Source organism: Hypanus sabinus, chromosome 4 (genome assembly GCF_030144855.1).
Source record: "Hypanus sabinus isolate sHypSab1 chromosome 4, sHypSab1.hap1, whole genome shotgun sequence".
NCBI classification, from domain to species: Eukaryota; Metazoa; Chordata; class Chondrichthyes; order Myliobatiformes; family Dasyatidae; genus Hypanus; species Hypanus sabinus.
The window spans coordinates 41,343,444-41,367,345 of record NC_082709.1 but is presented as its reverse complement, the minus strand read 5'-3'; positions in this window follow the sequence as shown (position 1 = coordinate 41,367,345).

Sequence of the window (23,902 nt, the reverse complement as noted above, 5' to 3'; positions counted from 1 at the left end):
GGCAGAGGTGTATACTGTTGTTAATAGCCAAGGAGATATTTTCAGCCACTGCCTTCAGCACCTGGTAATGGCGCCAGTGGTAACAGCCTTCTCCCAGGGCTTTCGGGCTGTTGCAAAGGATGTGTTCCACTGTCCTTCTTCGGGGACAGAGTGGACATGATGGTACCCTACTATTGACCCAAGCAAAACAGTTTGCTGGACTGGGTAGAGCCAGATACTGCAGGTGCTGGAAATCTAACCAACACACGCAAAATGCTGGAGGAACTCAGCAGGCCAGGAAGTATCTATGGAAAAAAGTACAGTCCGCATTTTGGACCAAAAACCTTCGGCAGCACCAAATATAATGTAATGACTATTTTTCTTCTGTGCATGTGTCCATTCTGCTGTTTGTAGTGTGCATAAAGGCAGAGAGAGTTTAATCTTGACAAATGTGATGTGTGACACTTTGGGAGGTCAAATATAATGGAAAATATATTTGCTTTTTTTCAGAATTTTTGAACATTACTGTGTCAGTTAGCAGGCTAGATCGTGCTAAAGTGCCCACCCATGCTCATGGTCTGTGGTTCCCACCCTCACATACCTATCCCTCCTGTATATGTGTGGTGAACTACATATACCAGTCTGAACACGCCCCCTGCTGACTGCTCCTGTGGCTCCTCCCACAGACCCCTGTATAAAGGCGATCAAGGCCTGAGCCCGGCCTCTCAGTCTCCAGGTTGTAGTATGGTGGTCAACCACTGCTTGTTACTTCTTCCAGTCAATAAAAGCCGATATCTCACCTTTATGTCTCAGAGTGAGTTATTGATGGTGCATCAATATGGAATATCATACAGCTTGATCATCAACACCTAAGGCATTATGCTGATACAGCAGACTCTCAGAGACCAGACCACCTCTGGAATACTGGTGGCCTGCAATGCTCTCTGCCTGTCAAAAGCTTTCAACTCTTCTCAAATTAATCTAATAACAGGAGGCATGTATCAACTCTTCAAACAGATTTAAATAATTTAAAAATTAAGATTAAAAAAACAAAACTTAATTAAAGCACCATAAAATAAATCAAATGTAATTAAAATCTTCAAAGAAAAGGGTAACTCAGGCACTAGTTTGTGAACCATAAGCAAAGCAAAACTTTTTTTCATCCAAAATAATAATAAATTTTTCAGCAACTAATATAACTGCTCAGCTTTCAAATTTGCTTGACGTGATTCTGTGCTCCAACACAAAATACACTATTTTTCTACAAACATGTGAAGTTAGCTGAATTGATGAAAGTTTTAGTTATCTACAAAATAATCAGTGTAAAATCCCATGAAACGATTATGCTTTATTAAATGATGTGAGTTCTTAATAAAGTTCTAATAACTTAGCTAATTCTTCGCACTTGAACGAAATTCGCTCATAAAGATATTCAAAATATATTTAAAGGACAATTGGGCAGGTACAGAAATAGGAAAGGCTTAGGCAAAAATAGGTGAAATGAGATCAAATGGGACTAACTCAGATGAATATCTTGGCCGGCATGTACCAGTTGGGTTGAAAGGCCCTTTTCTGAGCTCTATGACTCTTTGGATTTTGATGCTAAAATAAAGTGGAGTTTTTAATGGTATTGCTTCATTTTTAATCACGTTAATCTGTAGTGTTTCAGCTTCTTCATTAATCTTTTGTGTATGTTCCAATTTTTACTTCATGCTTTTTAAAGTGATTGCATTTATTAACACAAGAGATTCTGCAGATGATGGGAATCCAGAGTAACGTATATAAAATGCTGGATGAACTCAGCAATTCAGACACTATCTATGGAAAGGAATAAACAGATGTCTGTTTATTCCTTTCCATAAATGCTGCCTGATCTGCCGAGTTTCTCCAGTATTTTGTATGACCGCATTTATTTGCTAAGTCGTGATTTTTTTTTCACTTTCTGCTTGCTTTGAGAATTTTTTAAAATGATTGGCAACCGAGCCATCTTGGAAACATCATGACTGCAGGTTGTGAGCTAATTCCTTCAGCTTGAGAACAACTGATACTGGGACAGGCGACATCCATAACAACTAGCTCAATTGTGAGCAATCTTCTTCAAGGTCATGAGTGATAGTTTCACTTCAGTGATGATGGTAAAATGTACCTCACAGAAAACTCACTCTATTTACAACGGCCCGTTATAAAGTAGTTTCAGTAAACCAGAACTACAGCAAACTCTTCTGGTTAAAGTGGACTGATTTTACCAACCAAGTATAGTAAGTGTAGGACATTTATACATTAATGCTATCCTCAAGCCTAGTGGTATGTGTTCTGAAGCTTTTGTGCCTCCTGACCAATGGAAGATTAGGGCAGGGCTGAAAATAGAATGCCCGGAGTTGGGTGGGGCTTTGATAAAGTTGGCTGTTTTTCAGAAGCAATGGGTAATGCTGGGCAGGTTTTATCGATGGGCTATCAGCTGGATACCAGCGATGATTTCTTGCAGGGCTCAGGATGTCCTCTTTCTCACACTGACAATTCCATCTCTACTTTCTCTAGTTTGACAACCAAGCACATTACCAGGTTGCTCAGAGGAACATTGTATTAGCATACATTTGCTGAATAATTGCCCTTCACTCACAGAACTCCTCAAGTCAGAGAGCAAAATGAGCAAGTTCTTAACTGACGTCGTCAAAAGAAATTTAAAGCAGGTACAGCCACATAAAAAAAATATATAGATTAATGCGCATCAAGTTCCTGTTTAAAATCACTCATTCAATGATTTATTGTTACTCTTAATTCCTGCAAAATGAATTAGCAGATGTTATCAGGTCCGGATTCCAAACTCACCACAGACATTAATAGGTCTTTTCAGACTCCGTGTGCAGTTGCAGCTTCTCACTTTCTTAAATGGGAATTAAATGAGGATTGCATCTCCATTAAGAATGCATTGTGGTAACATTGTGATGTTAAAAGTATATTCATAGTCTTGTAATATTTAGAGTATCAATAATCATGAAGCTGGAGACTGAAGCAACCCTATAATACATTATTAATATATACTCATTTCAGTGCATTAACTGAGGTGATTTCAAAATCTAAGTGAATGTTAGAAAAGTAGTCCCAGTCTCCCAGATGAACAAGTAACACAAATGGGAGCTCATAGGGTATCAGATCTAACTCAAAACTATGCTCTATGGGCCAAAAACAGAGACTAAGTGTTAGAAGGATAAAAGGATAATCAAGAAAACATTTTAATTTTGGAGCTCATTGTCTGAATGGATCGTGCAGGAAGAAATTTTAAAATACTGATAGGTGTACTCGACAAGCCGTGACCCACAACCCTAAGGATCAAATGTGAAAAGGTGGAGTTGGGTACGGACGGTGGCTAATGGTACCAATAAGGTGAGATGACCGGCTACATTCTGCACTGTTAATCTGCCATGACCTTACCTGTGGGGTAAATTTAATATTTATTCCACAATTCAAACAACTGCTGAAAGTTTTACTACTCATGTAAAGCTTAAATTTGTAGACATGTCCTCTCCTGAAACACCAACCCCCCACCACCCAACCCCACTGGGCAGTTTGCCTCAAGGGCTGATGTCACTTATCCTTATGTGACCATGGACTATATTGTAGATATTATTTATCGGTTTTTTGGCAACATAAAAACCGACTGTAATCATACACAGGCAGTAAATCTGAAAGAGCGAAATCACCTCTGTGTAGGTATTTTTTGTGTCTTTAGTTATTCTTATATAGAACTCATTAGGATTCTACAAGTGACTTGTGCAGAGCCTTTAAAGCCCACTAAAATTATTCTGTGGGACTGCAAGGCGTGTTCTGTATTAACTGCCAGCTGGGGAATGTAAGTTTGGTTAATCAAGTTAAAGAAGTCCAGAGTTAAGAAGCTAGTCTCTGTATTAGTAACCATGAAGCTAATAAACCAGAGTAAAATCCCATCCACTTCTCTAATATACAGTACTTAGGGATGACAATATGCTGTCCCTGCCCATCTGATACATCTCTCTCTCTAGACTCACATCAATGTGGTTGACACTGTCCTCCAAATCTCTGAGGAGGCCATCCAACTCTATCAAACTACCGTGAAAAGCAACAATAATGAAACCAAGCATTGCTCAATCCAATCAACTGCAAAGCTGGGCTCCTGCTGGATCCATTGGGATTCCTCTCCCACTGACCATTCAAGCTGAAGAGGGTCATTACAGAGAGAGACGACACTCTGCACACCGGAATGCCAACGGAGCCTGTTTGATTTCTGATATTTGTTTATTTTTTAGAGATGCAGCACAGTAACAGGTCCTTCCGGGCTGTGAACCTGCACCACCCAATTACACCCGTATGACCAATTCACCTACCAACACCTGCGTCTTTGCAATGAGGGAGGCATCCACATCATCTAGAGGAAACCCACGCGATCATGGGGAGGATGTAAAAATTTCTTACAGACAAAGCAGCAATTGAATCCGGGTCGTTGGTGCTGTAATAGCTCTCTGCTTCCATGTTGCCCCATGAGAGAAACTATCGCTTACCCAAACACTAGGAATGATTTGCACTGGCCGGTTAACCAGCCATGGGGCATGGATGAAACAGGAGTACCTGCTTAAAACCACATGGTGATGGAGAGAACATGCAAACTCCACACAGGAAAGGCTGGGGGTTGTGTTAAACCGGTGGTTTATGCTGATGTAGCAGCTCTACCAGCTGTAACACTGAGCCCCAACTGAATATAAAAGAGATTGTGAAGAAGGATAAGAGAATAGTCCCCAGCGCCCTGGCCAACATTTAATTTACAACCCATATCACTAATATAGCTTTACCTAGTTGGTACCATGTAACAGTTTGTGGGATCTTCCTGTGTGTAGACGTGAGTTTTTCAAATTACGAAAGTGACTATGTTTCAAAGGTATTTCAAACACTGAAGAGATTTGGGACATTGAGAGTCTATGAAAGGAGATTTATAAAGGCATATTTTTCTTCACTGCAGAGAAAGCAATTAATATATTAATTAAATCATATGCTAATGTTCAAATGAGCTGGAGAACAAGAGTAGGAAACCTTGGCACAGTTGTACAGGGCTTAGAGAGCAATACTTCTTTGCAAAATTTTGTGTAGCTGAGATTCCCATTCTTAAGGAAGGATGTGCTTGAGTCAGTGCCACATACCTGCATTAGATTTCTCAGATCTAGGCAGGGGGTAAGGAGCTCTGTGCAAGAAGCTGAGGCCCATTGGCTGGAGACTGTCTGTGAGTGTCTGTCAGTCCACTGGGGAAGTCGAAGGCCCAAGGTTCATGAGTCTGAGTCCACTGGAGGGTAGAGGCTGAAGATGGCCTGTCCTGGGTTTGGAGCACTGTTTATATGAGTGGGTGGCGGGGGGAGGGGGATGGGGTTTGGTTTTGTTGCTTGCGTTCTGTGTTGTGTTTTATGTTGTGCTGCCAAGCACTGAGGACATCCTACGTTAGCACCAGAATGTGTGGTGACAGTTGTGCATGGCCCTCAGCACACCCTCAGGTGTATTGGTTGTTAATACGAATGATGCATTTCACTGTATGCATTTTTCGATGTACGTGATAAATAAATCTGAATTTTGAATACTGTTGCCGAGGAGAGTTTGAGTGAGCTTCGCCTACACTCTCCGAGGCTTAGAAAGAAGTGGATGCTTGACATTGAGAGGAACTGGCAGGATGGAGATCGGAGGCTGTTTCTTCAGGCAAGAATGGCATGGTCACAGGATAAGGGGAAGATGTTTCAGGTCTAAGGCCGGAAGAATTATACAGAGAGCTGTAAGACTATAGGACTTTTCACTTCAGAGGACTAAAGGTGCTCATTTGTTGGGTATATTCCAAGCTGAGAGATAGACTTATGGCATATGGGGGAAATAACGTGAAATGGTGGAGGTTGTATGAGATAGTTGAATAGACTGAGTTGGGCACCACGGTAACATAGTGGTTTGACGTGATGCTAATACAGCTCAGGGCGCTGGAGTTCAGAGTTCATTTCCAATGTAGTCTATACGTCCTCCCTGTAGAATGCATGCTTTTGCTCCAATGTGCTCTGGTTTCCTCCCACAGTCCAAAGACGTACCGGTTAGTAGCTTAATAGGTCATTGTAAATTGTTCCAAGATTAGGCAGGGGTTAAATTGGGGATTTCTGAGTGGCACAGCATAAAGAGCCAGAAGTACCTATTGCACATTGCATTGCAATAAATGAATAAATAAGTTGGCGTGGCAGACAGTCTCGTCTTGCTGCTATTACTCATATAATCACAGTTATCAGGGAGGACCAATGAAAATAAGTCAAATATTGATTGATATCCTAACTGTTGCTTACAAGCCAAAATTCTTGTTATAGAGGAAGAAATGGGTTTCATCTCACTTGGTAGAGCTCTTTTTTGTGCTGGTAAAATTAGTTTGTACTGCTCATTGTCCTGCACCAACACAGGAGAGATGAGAATATTATTCTCCTACCAAAGTACCAGCTGTTGCAAAACAGCTATATATCTGTTGTTTACTGCTCAGCAAATAATGCCATATGCTATCAAATGTACATTTATGTAGGATAGGCTTCTGTGCTTTGCCAATAAACACTTTAAGAGAAAGAGTATTGCTCATGTAATGCCTTGTGACTTCTCACAGTGATGTTTCACTGCCATGTGTCACTAACTGTGCTCCAGAATCACTTCATGATGACAGCTGCTTTACCCGTGAGCGGCCTGAAAAACCAAGAGCTGCATTTACTCAACGCCTTATCATACCATTCAGAAATCCCACACTGTCACATATCAACGGTGCGCAAACCTTGAGTCATTTTCTGTCATTGCCCATAGCAGCTTCTTAAGGAAGGTTTTTCATTTACATAAGCTTATCACCTTTCCAGGAAGTGTCTCAAAGGGCTTCACATTTAAAAGGTGACTTTGTGATCTGGTACTCTTTAATCAGAAGTAGTCTTGCATGGAGAACTTTGCAGGTATTCAGCTGTGATTTATTTATTGGTTAGCTTCAATGCATAGCAAACCATGGGCTTTACACATACAGCTTCAAAGGGTGGATTCTCTGCAAGCACCAGATTGGGGAATCGCTGCAGTCTTGAATTACTGTCAAATACTATGACTGTCATGAGGATGCAAACTGGTCAGTGGCTGCATATATCGACAAAATGCTAATGATATCTGTGGAGGCAGTTAATACCGTACAGGGGATCTTTCACCAAACAGGAAAATGTTAGGCTTTAAATACCACATAAGTAGAGGAATAAATCTTCAAAAAATTCTTTCTAGAGTTATTGTACAGTCAGTGCAAGTATTAGTCAATGTTCCACAATTTGAAACCTGCCTTCTTCAATCTTTGCTTTTGTAAAGAAAGATTGGTGCATCACAAATTTAGACTGAGGAAATTTATAAACAGTATGCATAAAATCTAAGGCAAAACGGTCCACTCAAGAGCACCCTTGCGTTTTATTGCATATTGAAAAGGCTTCACGCTGCTGGTTTTAAATTGAGCCTCAGCCTAATTTATCATTCTAAACAGAAAATACTGGAACGTCTCAGTGGGTGAAGTGTCCTCTAAGGTGAGAGAAGCAGAGTTAATGTTCCATGCTGCTGGCCTTTAGTCATGATTGGCACATGGGCACCACGGTAGTGTAATGGTTCGCCAGACGCCATTACCGCTCTGTGCATTTCAGAGTTCAGTTCTGGCACTGTTCTGTAAGGAGTCTCTGGGCATCCTCCCCATGGAATGTGTGGGTCTTCTCTGGGTGCTCTGGCTTCTTCTCACAGTCCAAAGACGGTTGGTTGATTGATCATTGTGAATTGACCCATGATCAGGTTAAGGTTAATAAGGTTTGTCAGGGGTTTGCTGGGGCAGCATGGCTCAAAAATCTGGAAGGGCCTACTCTAGGCAGTAATGCTAAAATAAAATAAAATGTTACAGATATTTTGGCTTTTAATTGCACACAGAACATCGGGAGCAAAGGGAAATATAGGATCGAGCTGTGACAGAATGGAAGGCAAAGTTACATAACACAATCAATATCTGAATCTCTGGGTCAAAAATGGGCGGAGTGCTTTATGGTCTGAAAGTATTGAGCACTATTTACTCCTGAGGTTTGTGAGTTTGCACTTTGTCTTTGGTTTCATCCGTATGAAAATAGTGGCCAAGGCAAAGAGGTCTCAGTGGGAGTGAGGTGACAGGGGGTTAGAAGTTTGGAATCATGTCTGTGAATGAAACAGTATTCAATTCAAAAAGCATTCATGCAATATTGAGGACAGCAAATAAAGGGCATGAACTTTAGGTTGGGGGGGGGGGAAGATCAAAAGAAGATCTGCTGACCACATTTTTTTAAAGCAGAGAATAATGGGTATCTGGATAATGGAGGATTTGAGAGACCCTTTGATGGCAGTCATAAAAATGCAGAGATAGAGGGATGTAGACTATGTGCAGACAGGCAGGATTAGTTTAATTAGCTATAATTAACTTAATTAGTTCAGCACAAGTTTATGGGCTGAAGGGTTTGTTCCTGTTCTGCCTCTTCGTGTTCTCCGTTCTAAATATTGAGACTGAGGTTACAAGTGATTTGCTACGGAACTGTAACCATGGAAAATAAGACCATAAGATCATAATGTATAGGAGCAGAATTAGACCATTTGGCCCATTGAGCCTGCTCTGCCATTTTATCATTGCTAATCCAATTTTCCTCTCAGCCCCACACTTTTGCCTTCTCCCCATATTCTTTCATGCCTTGAACCAATCAAGTATCTATTAATATCTGCCTTAAATATACTTAAAGATTTGGCCTCCACAACTGCCTGGGGTAAAGAATTCCACAAATTCACCACTCTCTGGCTAAAGAAATTCCTTCTCGTCTCTGTTCTGTAAGGACACCCCTCTATTCTGAGGCTGTGCCCTCTGGTCTTAGACTCTCCCACTATAGGAAACATCCTTTCCATATCCACTCTATCAAGGCTTTTTACCATTCAAAACGTTTCAATTAGGTCTCCCCTCATTCTTCTAAATTCTAGTGAATACAGGCCCAGGGCCATCAAACACTCTTCATATGACAAGCCATTCAATCCTGGAATAACTTTCATGAACCTCCTTTGAACCCTCTCCAGTTTCAGCACATCCTTTCTAAGATAATGAGCCCAAACCTGCTCACAATATTATAAGTGAGACCTCACCAGTGCTTTATAAAGTCTCAACATTATCTCCTTGCTTTTATATTCTAGTCCTCTTCAAATGAATGCTTACATTACATTTGCCTTCCTCACCACAGACAGCCTGCACCACAGACTTCCCAACACTGTATTCCATTTGCCACTAATTTGCCCATTCTCCTAATCTGCCTAAGTCCTTCTGTAGCCTTTCTACTTCCTCAAAACTATCTGCCCTTCCACCTGTCTTCATATCATCTACAAACTTTTCGACAAAGCCATTAATTCCATCATCCAAATCATTGTCATATAACATAAAAAGAATCGGTCTCAACACAGACCACTGTGGAACACCACTAGTCACCAGCAGCCAGTCAGAAAAGGCTCCCTTTATTCCCACTCTTTGCCTCCTGTCAATCAGCCACTTCATTGTCCATGCTAGAATCTCTCCTGTAATACCATGGACTTGTAGATTGTTAAACCACCTCATAGGTGGTGCCTTGACAAAAGCCTTCTGAAAATATAAGTACACAACAGCAACTGATTCTCCTTTGTTTACCCTGCTTATAACTTCTTCAAAGAATTCCAACAGATTTGTAAGGCAAGATTTTCCCTTGAGGAAACCATGCTGACCCAGGCCTATTTTATCACGTGCTTCCAAGTACCCTGAGACCTCATCTTTTAATAATCGACTTTGACATCTCCCCAACCACTGAGGTCAGATTAACTGGCCTATAGTTTCCTTTCTTCTGCATCTCTCCCTTCTTAAATAGTGGACATTTGCAATTTTCCAGTCTTCTGGAACCATTCCAGAATCTAGTGATTCTTCAAAGGTCATTGCTAATGTCTCCATGGTCTCTTCCACCACCACTTTCAGAACCCTGTGGTGTACACCATCTGGTCCAGGTGACTTATCTACCTTCAGACCTGTCAGTTTCCCAAGAACCTTCTCTCTAATTATGGTAGCTTCACACACTTCATGGCCCCTGACACCTGGAACTTGCACCATACTGCTAGTGTCTTCCGCAGTGAAGACTGATGCAAAATACTTATTCAGTTTTTCCGCTATTTCATTGTCCCCCATTACTACCTCTCCAGCACCATTTTTTCAGCAGTCCAATATCCACCCTAAGCTCTCTTTTCCACTTTATGTATCTGAAGAAGCTTTTGGTATCCTCTTTAATACTATTGTCTAGAATACTTTCTTATTCTATCTTTACCTTCTTAATGACTTTTTTTAGTTGCTTTCTGTTGGTTTTTAAAAGCTTCCCAATCCTCTAACTTCCCACTAATTTTTGCTTCTTTGGCTTTTATGTTGGCTTTGCCTTCTCTTATTAGCCATGGTTGTGTCATCTTTGCTTTAGAATACTTCCTTCTCTTTGGGATGTATATATCCTGGCTTCCAAATTGCTTCCAGAAATTTCAGCCATTGCAGCTGAACAGGCTAGTGGGATGTATCAAGTCAGGTTTTCCAATTCCTGTGTGTGCAGAGGAGAATGCCATATGGTATGGAGTAGATATTCGGGTGATGGAAGAGTGGACCATTTGAACAGAAAATCAGTCCTTTGGAACAATGTAAAATGATGGAATTGAAGGAAAGTTGGTAATGGTGCTACACTGGAGAAGTGGTGGAGGATACTCTGTTGGCTGCAATGAGGACATGAGGCATGCAATTGTGTCACGGTCTGGTCCGCTGACTCCTCATTTCTGTTCAATTCCTTTTCCCCATGTTCTGTCAGGCTCCTTGATTAAGGCACCTGATTCTCATCTGAATGGGCAGCATAAAAGCTCTGGCTTACATCTACTCAGGGCCCGACCATCTCCTGAGTGTTGTGGCAATGCACGTACCGGGCCGTCGAGAATAGTGGGCTCTAAGTTGCTTCGGTGCCTGGAGATGCTTTGGGAATTCTGTCGTTTTTGTGTCTAGCTGAGTACTGCCAGCTGTTTGCTGCTACTCTGAGTCAAGATGCGAATTCTGTCATTTTCATGGCCAGCTGAGGATTGCTGGCCATTTGCAGCTGCTCCAAGCCAAGATAAAAATTGTCTGTCATTGTTTGGTTTTGAGGTGCTGTGTCCAAGTCCGAGCCCTGGCTCCGTGTCCAAGTCCAAGTCCAGGCTCCATCAGCTCTGGGTCTAAGGTCCTCAGTTTGTTGTCCAACATTCACGTCCACGTAAGCATCTAGTCTTCGCTCCCTGGCCTTCCTTGCAACTATTAATAATCACATTTTGGTTACTGCTACCTACGTGTCGGTGTCCTGCTCTTGGGTCTGCTTTCTGTCACTTAGTGTAACAGATGGAGGTGGACAGTGTCAAGGGAGTTGTTGGCCACAATGGAGAGAAATGTTTGTTTGAAGTATAAGGAAGATACATTGGAAGATCTGATTTCGAATGTGTCATCATCGGAGAAGACATGGGAAGATGGGACATAGAAAACAGATCGATTCTTGTGGGATGCAGAGAAAAGTCAGTGATTTTGTAATAGACACATCACCAGCTTATCTGCTGAATGTCGTTCCTGGGTCTAACAATGTGTGGCAGACGTGAATGCTCATGCCATGAGCTCTGAGACAAGGTACAGTTTAGAGCCAGTGAGTGCAACCAATGAATCGTGTGGCCTTGTGTGGGCAGTATCACTGCAACCTGCAGCAGCATCCATATTGGAAGCTGTCGAGATTTAGCTGAATAATGTGCAGTGGCAGCTTCTACCAAACTCTTTCTGTTAAACAGAACAATATGTGAGGAGAGTTCAGAGTATGAGACTATAAAACTCATCCGGCAGCCTAAAGCTATATTTACTCATGAGTTTCTCAGTGGTTTCATTTGCGAGCTGGTGTTTGTATTTAAAGGGCTTGTAAATCAGTTTTGTCAAGTTAACAATGCTAGTTAACTGTTCCGTGTCCTTTTGACTGGATTTATGAGTAAGTACACAGTTCTATTGCTGAGGAGTTGCATTGGTTTGTGAGTAGTATTTTTGCCTTCTCTTACCACAGGCAGGTTCCCTTGTAACCTCTGGTGCCATCTGAGAGGGGTTTGCACATTCTGTCTGTACCCCCAACAATGTGCAAGGAAGATAACTTGTCCTGTAAATGGGTGCAAGAAGAATCAGGTAATGGTAATGAAGAACAGAGAGAGGATAGATAACCAAGAGGTAAGCAAGGGAATGGGACTGATAAGATTGTTCTCTTAGCCGGTATAGCCTCCTGTGTCAAAAATATCATAACTTTATGTATATTGTACTGTAGTTGTGACAAGTCTGAGCTGCAGGATGTTGGGCAAGGAGGATTCAGGAAGGAGTTGCCTTGGAGAAGGTGATGGGTCAGTTGGTTATTCCCTCACCAACTTCTCAGGAAAATCTTCTTCATTGACTGTCATTAAGCTATCTTGTAATCATGACCATACACTCAAGGCCCAAAGGTTTTATTCAACCCTCCTTCAAACCCCAGCAGGTAATGTGAGTGACATCCCCAAGACACACCTCCCTGTGGTTTTGAGAGAGAGCAACAGGTCTCATTACACCAAAGGAAGGCTCCATTGTTTGACTCCTTTCTTCATGGATATTTCTTCATGGAGTGTGCAGGGATGTTTACAAAAGGTGAATAGAAAAAGGCCAATAGATCTTCTACTTAGCTGATGAGTCAAGGAGTGATTCAAAGATAAGAGTAAAAGATATAGAGGGAATGTTAGTGAAGGATTTAAAAGAAATGCAGATTGGTGATGATCTGGAAGTCACTATCATTGAGGATGATGGGAACCATCATTTTGGGCAATGGAAAAAGAGCAGGAGAAGAAAGGCAACAAGGACTTGAAGGCTTCAGTGGCTTTCTCTATTTTCATAGCACTGGAGGCTCTGGTTATAGTGGAGACTTGATGAAGATCTGAAATGCCATGGATTCTGCATCTGTTATTGTTCATGGTTGTTCTTCATAATCAACTTCAGCAATCAACTCACTGCCTAGCGTGCTTGGGCAATGCCATGCCCAAACGTTCACTTCACCAGTCCAGCCAGGTTACAAGTGCCTACGAAGCTGCAAGAGCTTCAGACTTAGCATGAGGCTTATTTTGATAAAGGTGGCATGGCTCCAGAGGAGGCATCAAACCTGGTTCAGAAACACATTCTGCTCCCACCTGACATATTCCAGAAATGCTCTGGCCGCCAGGACCGTCCAGCTCTGCAGTGGCTCACTGGTTAAGCAGCTGGGGATGTAGCCACATGCAGCTTGCTTCTCAGCTTTAGTAATCGGGGAGGAGCAGCGCAGGAGCCAGTACCCAATCTGCGAGGGCAGTAAAGGCATCAGCATCACGGTGCGGTCTCACACCCTCAGCAACCCAGGAGTCAATGCTGACGTCCTGTGCTGTCTGTGTAGTGCTACACAATGACAACCTGGGCTTCCTCTGGCTGCCCTGGTCTCCTGCCATATTCAAAATATCTGCAAGGTGGGAAATGGGAACTGTAATCAATCCCACGTGTATAAGTATGAGTCACACCCTGGGATGGGAAGTGATTGATGATAATGTGTGGGAAATTAAACTGATTAGGGTAGGATTATTGTAAAAAGCAATGGGTGTTCAATGGTCTGTGTAGACTCAGTAGGCCAAAGGAGACATGTCTGTACTACGTCTCTCTATGATGTGAAAAGTCCAGCCCAACCTCTGAGAAAGCCCCAAATACATCTACTTCTCATCGCCAGTAAGTCACAAGTTCTGATGTCTTTGTCCTCACCAAGTCTTATGGGTCTCACACTCACTCTCTGAAAACATCACTGCCATAGTGAAGCAGTTGATCAAACAACCCATTTCAGGTGCATCAATTGACAAAATACTTGCCCTTGTGGAAGTTCTTAGCACTTGTGACTTGCACTTGCTTGGGTGTCCACTGCTCCCACAAAATGTCTCTTCAGAGCATGCAGCTCAGGTGGGAAGTAGACAGGCTTCTGATGAAAGACATTTCAGAACAACTATGGTTGGAAACCTAAGGAAACAGTGACTATCTTGTGCCTGACTGCAACGTAACCTGGCCTGGAGTAGCCAAGCCTGCTGGGTGTGGCACAGACAAAACACCAGTATGTGGTCAACAAACGAATGTGTAACGATGGTGCTCCTTGTTGGATCAAAGTCATCATTGGGTTCATCCATATTCCATTGTACAGTATTATGGATAAGCTTGGAGGCAGGCTGCTTAGTGAACAGGAATTCCCCTGCATATGCTAATCAAATAACATTGGCAGTAAGAGCCTTGAAGACAGCAGCATTCGCATATCAATCCTCTGACAGTCACTGTGAGACACAGATCGTAGACACCTTGCTCAGCGATATAGTGAAGATCCAAAACCCATATGACTCATTCTCCTACACTCTGCCAGTTATCATTATAATAGTCTCTTGATCTATATGTCCAGTACTGGAGGGAGCTCAGCAACAATGGGCAACAGCCCCTCTAATATCAGCCTTTTGTTGAGAGCTCTCATGCAAGAGAGGAATGTTATCAGCTTCCTGTGAGGAGTTTCAAGAACGTGCCTATGAACCTACCCAGAAACTTGTGGCAAGACTTGAATCTCAGACTTCGCCTGTGTACACACACACCATCTCAGATTCAGATTCATTCACTTATCACACGTACATCAAAACATACAGTGAAATGCATTGCCTGTGTTAACAGCCCACTAGTGTCACCACCCATTCTGGTGCCTCACTCCCCAAGCTAAGGCCACAAGTTACCAGAGACACTTCTGACCAAATCTGGAGAAGTCCTAGATACATCAGGAGACCAAAGAGACTGCAGATGCTGCAACTTGAAGCCAAAAAGAAACTGTTGGAGGAGCTCAGTGTGTCTGGCAGTAGAGGGAAATGGCAAATTGATGTTGCAAGTCCCGATGCAGGGTCTCTACCCTGTTGGACTAGGATTTAAGTAGTTTGTTTTCTTGTAGCTTAACCTTCTTTATGCTTGCTTACATTTTTGTGTACTCACGGGCTTCTCTGTGAATGTTCAGTGGATTTTCAGTAATTTGCTTTATAGTTGTGTGTATTTTTGCGTAGTTACTTGGTCTGCGTCTCAATAAACCAGGCTATCCTTGTTGACTCATAGACTGTCCCTATATAAAAAGCTCTTATCTCTCCAGTTTCAGCCAGTTTTCAGCAGGTAGTACGCCCACTATGCAAGGTTCTTTGTTCTTGTTTTTGTTCTCTCTATCCTCCTTTCTTACATCAGATGGTGACACTTAGAGTTAGCTAGTTATCTGTTGCTGTGTTTTACTTTCTTTTTGGCACAAACATCTAATAAAATGACAGTAATTACATGATTTGCCACTCATTCTTGACTTCGGAAGAAGCTTCTGGACAATATCATTTTGAGATCTAGAAACCCAAATCTTTGATTATAACTTTGCCTCTATAGTTGCTACCTGTCCTGCTGAATACCCCCAACAATTTTCTTCTTGCTCCTGGGGCATCTGCTGAGTACAAGCAGTGGAGTGAAGTGTGGGCAGTGACCATTGCAAAAAGAAGCTAAGAGTGGGGAGGGGGTACAGGAGGTAAGGCTTGCAGGGTGATTAAAGATCTCAATATCTCATATCTTCACACTGAGGGTTGTCAATGTTGGAGAGCATACTGTCTGGATTAGATGGCTTGTGTTCCAAGGAGAGATTGAACAAAATTGGGCTGTTGTCTCTGGACCAGCAGAGAATGATGGGAGATTATGAGAGGCATAGACAGAGCTGGTTCCATAAGACCACAAGACATAGAAGCAGAATTGGGCCATTCAGCCTCTGCCATTCCATCATGGCTGAACTCGGATCCCACTCAGCCCCATACACCTGCCTTCTCACCACATCCTTTGATGCCCTGACTGATCAGGAAGTGATCAACTTCCACCTTAAATATACACACGGACTTTGTGAAGCATTCCACAGATTTACTATCTTCTGCCTAAAAAGATTTCTCCTTATCTCTGTTCCAAAGGGTCACTTCTCAATTTTGAGGTTATGCCTTTTAGCTCTGGATACCCCCGCTATCCTTTCCACGTCTACTCTATCCAGTCCTTTCAACATTTGGCAGGTTTCAATAAGATCCTTCTGCATTCTCCTACGTTTCAGTGAGTACAGGCCCAAAGCTGCCAAATGCTCCTCATATGTTAACCCCTTCATTCCCAGAATTATCCTTGTGAACTTTCTCTGGACTCTCTCCAATGACAACACATCCTTTCTGAGCTATGGGGGCCAAAGCCGTTGACTATATTCCAAATGCAGCCTGAGTAGTGTCTTATAAAGGCTCAGCATTATCTTCTTGCTTTCACATACTATTTCCCCTGAAATAAATGCCAACATTGCATTTGCCTTCTTTACCACTGTCTCAACCTGTAGATCAACCTTCTGGGAGTCTTTCATGAGTTCCTGTTGCACCTCTGATGTTTGAAATTTCTCCCCATTTAGATCAGTCTGCACTATTGTTCCTTTTACCAAAATGAATTATCATACATTTCCCAATACTGTATTTCATCTGCCACATTTTTGCCCATTCTTTCAATTTGTCTAAGACCAGCTACAATCACATTACTTCCTCAGCACTACCTACCCTTCCACCTGCCTTCATATCATCCAAATACTTAGCCAGAAAGCCATCAATTCCATTATCCAAATCAATGGCAAACAATGTGAAAAGTAGTGGTCCCAATATAGACCCCTGAGGAACACCATTAGTCACTGACAGCCAGCTAGAAAGTGCCCCTTTATTCCACTCATTGTCTCCTGCTCATCAGCCATGTCAGTATCTTTCCTATAATGCCATAGAATTTTATCATGTTAAACAGCCTCATGAGTGGAACCTTATCAAAAGCCTTCTGAAAATCAAACTAAGTGACATCCACTGCCTCTCTTTTGTGCACCCTGCTTGTTAATTCCTTCAAGAAGTCTAACAGATTTTTCAGGCAATATTTCTTTTCACAGAAACCATGCTGACGTTGACTTATTTTATCAATAGTCTTCAAGTGCCTTGAAACCTCATCCTTAATAATAGTCTCCAACACTTTCCCAGTCACTGAGGTTAGGCTAACTGGCCTATAATTTCCTTTCTTTTGCCTTCCTCCCTTCTTAAAGAGTGGAGTGGCATTTGCAATCAAGTGATTCTTGAAAGGTTATGACCAATGCATCCATTATCTCTTCAGCAATCTCTCTCAGGGCTCTGGGATGTCATTCATCTGGCCCAGGTGACATGTTCACCATAAGACCTTTGAATTTGCCTAGCAGCTCCTCCTTTGTAATAGTAATGGCATACACTCGTGGTCCCTGATACTCATGGACCTCTGGCACACTGCTAGTGTCTTCGACAGTGAAAACAGATGCAAGGTACCCATTAAGTTCATCTGCCATTTTTTTGGCCCCCATTACTACATCACCAACATCATTTTCCAGTGATGCAATATCAACTCTCACCTCGCTTTTACTCTTTATATAACTGAATTTTTTTTGATATCCTGCTTTATAATATTGGCTAGTCTGCCTTCATAATTCATCTTTTCCCTTTTTATAGCTTTTTGAGTTGTCTTTTGTTGGATTTTAAGAGTTTCCCAATCATCCAGCTTTCTACTCACTTTGGCTACCTTATATCCCCTTTCCTTGGCTTTTATGCAGTTTTTAATTTCCCTTGTCAGCCATGGTTGCCTATCCCTGCCATTTGAGAACTCTTTCTTCTGTGGGGCATATCTATTCCTGTGTCTTGTGAACTATTTCCAGAAACTTCAGCCATCTCTGCTCTGCTGTCATCCCAGCCACCTGGGAAAGCTCCTCTCTCATGCCTCTGTAATTCCCTTTATTCCTTTGCAATATTGGTACATGTGATTTATTATTCTCCCTCTCAAATTGCAGTATGAATTCAATCATAATATGATCACTGCCTCCTAAGGGTTCCTTTATATTAACTACCCCAATAAGATCTGGGTTATTACACAACACACAATCTAAGATAGCCTTTCCCTTAGTAGACTCAGGCACAAGCTGATCTAAAAAGCCATCTCATAGGCATTCAACGAATTTCCTCTCTTGCAATCCAACACCAATCTGATTTTCCCAATCCCCTTCCATTTTGAAGTCCCCTTCTACAATTGTGTAATTACCCTTATTGCATGCCTTTTCAAGCTCCCTTTGCAATCACAACCCACATCTTTGCTATTTGTTGGAGGCCTATATATGATTCCCATAATGTTTATTTTATGCTTGCAATTTCTTAACTTCACCTACAAAGGTTCAGCATTCTCTGACCCAGTGTCACTTCTTTCTAAAGATGTAACTCCACCTCTTACCAACAGAGCCACATCACCCATCGCCTATGCCTTCCTGCCTGTCCTTCTGATACAAGGCATATCCTTTTGTGATATATTTTTCCTGGGGTTGAAATGTCTAATACTTGAGGACATACACTCAAGGTGTTTGGGGTAAATTTGAAAATATGTGGGGCAGTTTTGTTTCTAATGAACTCACAGTGGTGGGTGCCAGATTGTACTATCAGGGTGGTGTAGGCAAATACAACAAAAGCATTCAGGAGCTCTTAGACACATGGATGTACAGAGAACGGAGGGATATGGACTTTGTGCAGGCAGAAGGGATTAGTTTACGCAGCCACCTGAGTGCGTTTCATTATTTTAGCTCAGTATCATGGGCCACAGTATCAGTTCCTGTGCTGCTCTGTTCTATTTTCTACTTCTGCGGCCCTTAACCTTAATGCAGTAAAATCTGAAAATGACAGAAAATTTCTTTGCAGAACTGAAGCATTGTCTGTTTCTTTTCCCACAAATGCTGCCCGCTCTACTGAGTTTTCCCAGTATTTGCTGCTTTAAAATTTCCAGCATTTATTTTTCCCAGTCATCTTCCTGTTTTCCTAGCTGAACTCTTAACTTCTGCATCTATCCTGTAGCAAAAAATATACTGCCTTAGAAAGTTCCCTGAGGAGTCAACTCAACTAGTAAAAGTTCCCAGTGGAGCTCAGACACTATCTCATGCCAAAAAAACAAGGCCTTGAAGGGATTAAATATGGTCAGGTTGTGGCGGCTCATTTCCTAGCATATGCGAACCGACTCACAATTAGATAGCCTACGGGGGTTTGCGAGCACAGAGCTTTGGAGCCTCTTCGCCATGGGGGGCCGGTTGACAGAGGCTTAAAAGTGAGGCTGAAGTTTTCGAATAAAGTTTTTCCTTCGACTGCAGTTACCGACTCCGTGTCGTAATTTTAGCGCTGTTTGTAGCACACCGCTACAATTGGTGACCCCGACGGTCCAAACGATTTTTGGACCAGAAATGACCGACGCCGCCTCTGTTCATGCGGTTTCGTTGAAACTGCCGGGTTTCTGGACACAGCGCCCGGACCTATGGTTCCAGCAAGCCGAAGCCCAATTCCACGTTCGCCGGATCACCTCAGAAGACACCCGCTACTACTACGTGGTGGGCTCCCTCGACCAGGACACAGCTGCCCAGGTCGCGGAGTTCGTACAGTCGCCCCCGGCAGACGGCAAGTACACGGAATTCAAAGCCCTGCTCCTCAGGACTTTCGGACTCTCACGGCGCGAGCGGGCTGCCCGTTTACTGCACCTGGATGGCTTGGGCGACAGACCTCCATCGGCTTTAATGAACGAGATGTTGTCTCTGGCCGAGGGACACACAGGCCTCATGTTTGAGCAGGCATTCCTGGAGCAGCTGCCCGAGGACATCCGCCTGCTGCTGTCCGACGCGGATTTCAGTGACCCCCGGAAGGTGGCAGCCCGGGCGGACTTGCTGTGGAACGCCAAAAAGGTGAGCGGGGCGTCCATCGCACAGATCACCCAGCCACGCTCCCGGCAGCAAACCAGTCCAGGCCCGGCCGCAGAGCCCACTAACCCCCGGCCCAATGACCACTGGTGCTTCTACCACCAGCGGTGGGGCGCAGAAGCCCGCCGTTGCCGCCCGCCCTGCAAGTTCCCGGGAAACGCCAGGGCCAGCCGCCGCTGATGGCTACGGCGGCTGGCCATCGGGATAGCCTCCTGTATGTGTGGGATAGCAGGTCGGGACGCCGCTTTTTAGTCGATACTGGGGCTGAGGTCAGCGTTTTACCTCCGACAAGTTACGACACTCGCAGCAGGGCACCGGGTCCCCCCCTGAGGGCCGTGAATGGCAGCACAGTAAGGACCTATGGCACCCGTCAGGTGCAGCTACAGTTCGGCCCCAGCCAGTTCACGTGGGACTTCACACTGGCCGCCGTAGCCCAACCGCTTCTGGGTGCGGATTTTTTGCGAGCTCACAGCCTGCTGGTTGACCTGCCCAGGAAGAGACTGGTACACGCCGAGACCTTTCAGACGTTCTCCCTGGGCGCGGCCCAGTTGCCAGCCCCTCACCTCGGCTCCATCACGCTGTCCGACAACGACTTCACCAGGGTCCTGGCGGAGTTCCCATCGGTTCTGGCACCGCAGTTCACAGCAGCCATGCCCAGGCATGGCGTACAGCACCACATCCCGACACAGGGACCACCCCTCCATGCCCGTGCTCGGCGGCTTCCCCCGGACAAGCTCCGACTGGCGAAGGAGGAGTTCCAGAGAATGGAGGAATTGGGGATCATCCGGCGGTCCGACAGCCCCTGGGCTTCCCCCCTGCACATGGTGCCCAAAGCGACGGGGGGCTGGAGACCGTGCGGCGACTACCGCAGGCTGAACGAGGCTACCACACCGGACCGCTACCCTGTGCCGCACATTCAGGACTTTGCGGCAAACCTGCACGGCGCCCGGATCTTCTCCAAGGTCGACCTTGTCCGAGGGTACCATCAAATCCCGATGCATCCTGACGACGTCCCCAAGACGGCTCTCATCACCCCGTTTGGCCTCTTCGAGTTCCTCCGCATGCCGTTCGGCCTGAAGAATGCCGCACAGACGTTCCAGCGGTTAATGGACGCGGTGGGACGGGACCTGGACTTCGCGTTCATCTATTTGGATGACATCCTCATAGCCAGCGGCAGTCGTCAGGAGCATCTGTCCCACCTCCGTCAACTCTGCGCCCGACTGAGTGAGTACGGTCTTACAATTAACCCTGCCAAATGCCAGTTCGGACTTGATACCATTGACTTCCTGGGCCACAGGATTACTAAAGACGGGGCAACCCCTCTGCCCGCTAAGGTAGATGCGGTCCGCCACTTCCCCCGACCCACCACGGTCAAAGGCCTTCAGGAATTCGTAGGTATGGTCAATTTCTACCGCCGCTTCCTCCCTTCAGCTGCCCGGATCATGCGCCCCCTGTTCGCCCTGATGTCGGGTCCGAGCAAGGACATTACCTGGGACGAGGAGTCCGCCGCCGCTTTCGTTCAAACGAAGGAAGCTTTGGCTGACGCCGCAATGCTAGTACATCCCAGAATGGACACTCCTACCGCCCTCACAGTGGACGCATCAAACACGGCAGTCGGTGGGGTGCTGGAGCAGCTCATCGCAGGTCGCTGGCAACCCCTGGCGTTTTTCAGCAAACACCTGCGGCCACCCGAGCTCAAGTACAGTGCTTTTGACCGGGAACTGTTGGCGCTCTACCTGGCAATCCGGCATTTCAGGTACTTCCTAGAAGGTCGGCCCTTCACCGCGTTCACGGACCACAAACCGCTTACCTTTGCGTTTACGAAAGCATCCGACCCCTGGTCATCCCGCCAGCAATGCCACCTGTCCTACATCTCTGAATACACAACGGATGTCCGGCACGTCTCGGGTAAGGACAATGTCGTGGCGGATGCGCTCTCTCGCCCTACCGTTCATGCCCTTTCCCAAGGGGTAGACTTTGAGGCACTGGCAGAGGCACAGCAGGTAGATGAGGAGATTCCGAGTTACAGGACTGCAGTCTCTGGTTTGCAGCTCCAGGACTTCCCCGTGGGCCCAGGTGAGAGGACCCTACTCTGTGACGTCGCCACCAACCAGCCCCGTCCGGTCGTCCCCGCAGCCTGGCGGCGACGGGTTTTCGACTCCATTCATAACTTGGCGCATCCCTCCATCCGGACAACTGTCCGGATGGTTTCCAGCAGGTTCGTTTGGCACGGACTCCGCAAACAGGTCAGTGAATGGGCCAGGACGTGCATGCACTGCCAGACGGCCAAGGTTCAGCGGCACACCAAAGCCCCACCGCAGCAGTTCCATCCCACCCACCGGCGTTTCGACCACATTCATGTGGATATCGTGGGCCCCCTGCCAGTGTCGCGCGGAGCGCGTTACCTCCTGACTATCGTGGACCGGTTCACAAGATGGCCAGAGGCGGTCCCGCTCACCGACACCACCTCCGAATCTTGCGCCCGGGCCCTGATCGCCACCTGGATATCCCGCTTTGGTGTACCAGCCCACATTACCTCCGACAGAGGCGCCCAGTTCACCTCCAGCCTGTGGTCAGCTATGGCCAGCCTTTTGGGGACTCAGCTGCACCACACCACTGCCTACCACCCACAGTCGAACGGGCTAGTGGAGCGTTTCCACCGTCACCTGAAGTCGGCCCTCATGGCCCGCCTGCGAGGAGCCAACTGGGCGGACGAGCTTCCCTGGGTCCTTCTCGGCATCCGCACAGCGCCCAAGGACGACCTGCACGCCTCGTCGGCCGAGTTGGTATACGGCGCGCCCCTGGCCGTCCCCGGGGAGTTCCTACCAGCCCCGAGGGGGCAAGAGGAAGAACCCGCTGCAGTCCTGGGCAGACTTCGCGAGAAGCTCGGTAACCTGGCCCCCATACCCACTTCACAGCATGGGCGGCACCCGACCTGCGTACCCAAAGACCTACGGAACTGTAAGTTTGTGTTTGTACGAAGGGGCGGGCATCGGCCACCGCTGCAGCGGCCATACGAGGGGCCGTTTACGGTGCTCCGGAACAACGGGTCCACGTTCGTGCTGGACGTTGGGGGGAAGGAGGAGGTTTTCACGGTGGACCGCCTCAAGCCGGCCCATGTGGACCTGGCGCAACCGGCCGAGTTTCCGGCGCCTCGGCGCAGAGGCCGACCTCCCAAGCAGGTTCTGGCCCAGGCTGTGGACATTGGGGGGTGTATCGCCGGTTCTGGGGGGGGGTTATGTGGCGGCTCATTTCCTAGCATATGCGAACCGACTCACAATTAGATAGCCTACGGGGGTTTGCGAGCACAGAGCTTTGGAGCCTCTTCGCCATGGGGGGCCGGTTGACAGAGGCTTAAAAGTGAGGCTGAAGTTTTCGAATAAAGTTTTTCCTTCGACTGCAGTTACCGACTCCGTGTCGTAATTTTAGCGCTGTTTGTAGCACACCGCTACAAGGTCAGTAAATCACCTCATCTTTACTCCACCACCTTCAATCAGGGACTCAGCCAATAAATGGATAAGGCTAACTATATATTTGTGTCAATGTGTGGGTTTGGTAGGTTGCGCTTATAATCGTAGGCTGAGGATGTGGGAGCCTAAATAACAACCCTAATGTATTGCTGGGTCTATGTTTACTAGGCAGTAATTGTGGGGTAATGAGATTGCTAGGCCCAAGTGGAAAAGCTAAACCTGCTCCTATCCTCCAGTCACTCTATTAAGTGGAACTGCATTCACAATCAGCATTTCATTATTAGAAAGTTACCTTATCTCTTGCTAGTTTCCTATTCCCAAAATTGCTGATTAGCAGTTCCTTTCCAGGCCATATTGGAGTCTTTCTGTTTAGTGACAGTGGATTTTAAAATTGATGTCTTCTTAACAATGTCGCCAGTTTTCTAGCAGTGATAACTGGTTTTCCAATTCCCTTTGCTGGAAGTGTAATTTCCTACAAAATTAAGCTGCTGGTATTTACAATGTACTAAATTTTCG